The sequence below is a fragment of the Triticum urartu genome, chromosome 7 (genome assembly GCF_003073215.2).
Source record: "Triticum urartu cultivar G1812 chromosome 7, Tu2.1, whole genome shotgun sequence".
Lineage (NCBI taxonomy): Eukaryota > Viridiplantae > Streptophyta > Magnoliopsida > Poales > Poaceae > Triticum > Triticum urartu.
In genome coordinates, this window is record NC_053028.1 from 298158529 (window position 1) to 298164207 (window position 5679).

Here is a 5679-nt window from a genome sequence, read left to right on the forward strand (position 1 = left end):
CTTTTGTTCTCCATATCACTCAACCCTCGATACCCCCAGCAACAATGGCCCGGAAGAGAAGAAAGTTGGACACCAGAAAGCCTCTCCCGGTCGAGCCGTGCGCTCACGGCATATTCCCTGCCGGAAACAACTCCTCACAGCCTACCGGTCCACCCCCTCCAGCCGGGTCCACGAACCCCGCGAATGAGGGTGGTGCTCCCGCCGCAGAGGAGGTGCCGCTAGTCCTCGTTGCCGTGCCCCAGACTCCAACTTGGGCAAGGCACATTGTCCAGTTTCTCCAAACCGAAGAACTTCTTGGGGAGCAAGATGACGCTGAGAAAGTAGCCTGGAGGGCCAGTATGTATTAGTTTGTCGATGACACTTTGTACAGAAGAAGGCCCAACGGTGTGAAATTGAAGTGTGTCTGCCAGGAAGATGGAAAGGAACTACTGGCTGAGAGTCACAGAGGAATGTGCGGCTCCCACATTGGATTGATATGTCTCCGCCGTATCTACTTTTCCAAACACTTTTGCCATTGTTTTGGACTCTAACTTATATGATTTGAATGGAACTAACCCGGACTGACGCTGTTTTCAGCAGAATTGCCATGGTGTTGTTTTATGTGCAGAAAACAAATATTCTCAGAATGACCTGAAACTCCACGGAACATCTTAGAAAAAACAATAAAAAATCCTCGCCAAAGATGAAGACCAGGGGGCCCACACCCTTCTCACGAGGGTGGGGGGAGCGCCCCCCTTAGGCCGCGCCCCCTACCTCGTGGGCCCCCTGGAAACCCTCCGACGCCAACTCCAACTCTATATATTTGCTTTCGGAGAAAAAAAATCAAAGAGAAGAAATCATCGTGTTTTACGATACAGAGCCGCCGCCAAGCCCTAAAACCTCTCGGGAGGGCTGATCTGGAGTCTGTTCGGGGCTCCGAAGAGGGGGATTCATTGCCGTCGTCATCATCAACCATCCTCCGTCACCAATTTCATGATGCTCACCGCCGTGCGTGAGTAATTCCATCGTAGGCTTGTTGGACGGTGATGGGTTGGATGAGATTTATCATGTAATCGAGTTAGTTTTGTTATGGTTTGATCCCTAGTATCCACTATGTTCTGAGATTGATGTTGGTATGACTTTGCTATGCTTAATGCTTGTCACTAGGGCCCGAGTGCCATGATTTCAGATCTAAACCTATTATGTTTTCATGAATATATATGAGTTCTTGATCCTATCTTGCAAGTCTATAGTCACCTACTATGTGTTATGATCCGGCAACCCCGAAGTGACAATAATCAGGACCACTCCCGGTGATGACCATAGTTTGAGGAGTTCATGTATTCACTATGTGCTAATGCTTTGTTCCGGTTCTCTATTGAAAGGAGGCCTTAATATCCCTTAGTTTCCAACAGGACCCCGCTTCCACGGGAGGGTAGGAAAAAAGATGGCATGCAAGTTCTTTTCCATAAGCATGTATGACTATATATGGAATACATGCCTACATTACATTGATAAATTGGAGCTAGTACTGTGCACCCTATGTTATGACTGTTACGTGATGAACCGCATCCGGCATAATTATCCATCACTGATCCGGTGCCTACGAGTTTTCCATATACTAGTTCTTGCTTATTTACTTTCCCGCTGCTACTGTTACAATCACTACAAAATACCAAAAACATTACTTTTGCTGTCTTTACTTTTGTTGCTGCTACCACCACTATCATATTACTTTGCTACTAAACACTTTGCTGCAGATACTAAGTTTCCAGGTTTGGTTGGATTGACAACTCAGCTGCTAATACTTGAGAATATTCTTTGGCTCCCCTTGTGTCGAATCAATAAATTTGGGTTGAATACCCTCGAAAGCTGTTGCGATCCCATATACTTGTGGGCTATCATGGATCAAGGGCATTAGTTGGGAAAGCATTCCGGTAAGGATTCTATTGGCCCACTGCCCTCCAAGATGCGGTCGAGCTCGTCACAAAATGTGAAGCCCGCCTGTTCCATTCCAAGAAAACACACCTGCCTACCCAAGCTCTTCAAACAAACCCTCTATCATGGTCATTTTTGGTCTGGGGTTCGATATCCTCGGCCCCTTCCCCCGAGCAATCAGGGGCTTTGAATTCTTGTTTGTTGCCATCGACAAGTTTACAAAGTGTCCGAAAGTGACTGCCGTGAGAAAGGTGACTGCCCAGTTAGCTATCAAGTTCTTGAAAGAATTGGTGTGTCGTTTTGGAGTTCCGACAAGGATCATCACCGACAACTGCACCCAGTTCACGAGCCACGCCTTCATGCAATATGTTCATGCCCTCAGATGCAAGATCTCATTTGCCTCTGTGGCACACCCCCGGAGCAATGGACAAGCAGGGAGAGAGAATGTTGAAGTGCTACGTGGACTCAAGATGAGAACTTTCAATACGCTGCAGAAGCACGACAGGCGGTGGATCGAGGAGCTCCCGATAGTTCTCTGGTCCCTTAGAACGACACCAAACCGAGCTACCGCGAAGACTCCCTTCTCCCTAGTCTACGGGGCGGAAGCAGTTATCCCCACGGAACTCATTTACGGGTCGCCTCAAGTGCTTACCTATGATGAAGTTGCACAAGATCAGCACCGGCGTGACGACGCTGTGCTACTTGAGAAGAACCGTCTCCGAGCTGCTACACATGTTGCACGCTACCAGCAAGCCCTGCGTCGCCACCACAGCGACATGGTTCGTGCCTGGTGTTTTTAGTAAGGTGACCTTGTCCTTAGGCGCGTTCAGTCCGCCAAGGGTACACACAAGTTGTCACCGAAGTCGGAAGGCCCTTACCGGGTAGCACGAGTCACCAAACCTAGCGCAGTCCGTCTGGAGACTGGATATGGCACTCAGTTGCAAAACTCATGGAATATTGAGCATCTCCGCAAGTTCTACCCGTAAGGCGCGGCTGTAGGGACCTGCCCGACATCCACCCTTTTGTGCAGGCCTTGCCTCAGTTGCATGTAACCCCTTGTACAAAGCCGAAGCGATGAGCCCGTGCAAGAGAAAATAAAGAAGTGTTGTAGGGGGTGTAGGATCGAGAAGAGGTGTCTAGAGGAGGGGTGATTAGACCCTCAACAAGGAAAAGTAGTAGTTTTTAATTTCTTTAAGTTAAGGTGGAGTTTTAGCACAAGTTTAAACATTCACAATACATTTCAAGCAAGCATGACAAGAGTATATGAGCAGCGGAATGTAAAGCATGCAACTTTCAAGAAAGTAAAGGGATGGGATTGGAGTGTGCAAACGCAATTGGAGACACGAAGATTTTTGGCGTGGTTCAGATAGGTGGTGCTATCGTACATCCACGTTGATGTAGACTTCAACCCACGAAGGGTAAAGGTTTTGCAAGTCCATGGAGGGCTCCACCCATGAAGGGTCCACGAAGAAGCAACCTTGTCTATCCCACCATGGCCATCGCCCACGAAGGACTTGCCTCACTTGGGTAGATCTTCATGAAGTAGGCAATCTCCTTGGCCTTACAAACTCTTTGGTTCAACTCCACAATCTTGACGGAAGCTCCCAAGTAACACCTAACCAATCTAGGAGACACCACTCTCCAAAAGGTAATAATGGTATGTTGATGATGAACTCCTTGATCGTGTGCTTCAAACGATAGTCTCCACAACACTCAACTCTCTTTCACAGATTTGGATATGGTGGAAAGATGATTTGAGTGGAAAGCAACTTGGGGAAGGCTAGAGATCAAGATTCTTGTGGTTGGATTGGAATATCTTGGTCTCAACACACGAGTAGGTGGTTCTCTCTCAGAAAATGAATGCTGGAAGTGTAGGCACGTTCTGATGGCTCTCTCCATGAATGGAGGATGGGTGGGACCGATTCACCAAACTTGGTGAGTCCGAATCGACAAACTCGGTCAGACCATTTTAGTTCAAAATGTGAATGTTAGGCATTTTGGTGGGACCGATATTATCAACTCGGTGCAACCGATGAGCTAGGCTTAGGGTAAAACCTCAACTCGGTTTGACCGATTACACAAACTCGGTGAGACCGATTTTGGTAATAAGCAAAATAGAGAGTTTGTCAAGCAAACTCGGTGGGACCGATTGCATATCTTGGTGAGACAGAAATAGTTACAACAGGCAATAGAGAGTTTGCAAGCCCATCTCGATGGGACCGAGATACCATCGGTGAAACAGAGATACCATCGATGAGACCGAATTGATTAGGGTTTCTGGCAATGGCTATGTCAAGTGAACTCGGTGGCGCCAGATAGAAATTGGTGGCGCCGAGTTTGACTTTAGGTTTAGGACATATGTGGAAATGAGAAAGTGGTTGAGGGCTCTGGAGCGTATCACTGAGCATTTTGAGCAAGCAAGCCATTAAGCAACACCTCATCCCCTTTTAATAGTATTGGCTTTCCCATGGACTCAATGTGATCTTGGATCACTAAAGTGAAAATGCAGAGTCTTGAGCTTTTGCCAATCCTTGTCCCTAGCTTCTTGAAGGGGTTCCACATCCTCTTGTCCAAGCCACTCCACAGTTGAACTAATCTGAAATATACTAGATGAAAATATTAGTCCAACAAGAGATATATTGACATTAATTAGCAAAATCACCCAGGGACCACTTGTGCTTTCACGGGGCCCCCAACTAAGATTGCATGCATGCATGAGCACACCAAGATAACTGCATGAATATTTGTATATGCATATAGATACTATTGCATCCTGCATTCACTCTCATCTGCATGAAGTTTTAGGTTCCTGTCATGAACTTGGCTTCGTGAAGGAGTTGAGAAGACTACCCAACACTGCGATCCCCGGCAAGCCAAACAGATAAGTTTTTCCTCCTGTCCATTAGTGTTCTGTAGGCTATAACTTGTGCATTAGAAAGCCTTGCCTCTCTTTTGAAACTTAGGTGCTCCCATCCATGACTAGAATGCTGCTTCGGTTAGGATAGTCGTAGTGGCCTTTGGAAAAAAAGAGTTGGCGGGGGGCTGGTCCCTCTGCCCGTTCCCCGACAGACGCTATTCTCCGGCAGATAAACAGGGTACCGGCAAGATAGCCTACCGGGGAAAAGTCATTTATTTACGTTAAAGAGGTGTTTCACCTCTGCATGGACATACACATGCACGAGTTCCCGGCAAGGTTCAACTTTTTCATTAATATGCAGACACAAGTACAAGTATTACAGAACACAAACTTGGGCACGGGAGATTACATTATTCGAATTAAAATTTGGCGTTTGCCTACAAATTTAAGATTGAAAAAAGATAAGTGCCCCGTAATCCCCTCTTTTCGTTTTCCCTCCTTCAGGCGCTGTGGCGGAAGGAGGAAAAGACAAGAAAAGGAGAACCTAAGCAGGAGCCCACCCTGGTCCCGTCAGGACCCGCTTGTCACGGCCTGACAAGACCGGGAGTGGCGAGGTTGCAAAGGAGGAGTGCGGAGGACAGGGTGGCACCCCCTGGTCACCCCTTCTAGAGCCAAGAAGAAGCCCCGGCTTGAGCACCAGTGGAGTCATCCACCAAAGCTCAGCCGAAAGACTGTTGGAGGTGAGGAGAAGGCGCCAAGAGAACATCCCTCCCCAGCTATCACCCGAAGAGGTTCGTGATGACGGTGTCATGGAGGGAGGGGAAGAACGAAAAGACGAGGCGACTGGTCACCAGTCGGAGGTGAAGGCATCCACACCATCGTACTCCGGCATGACCCCCTGCCAC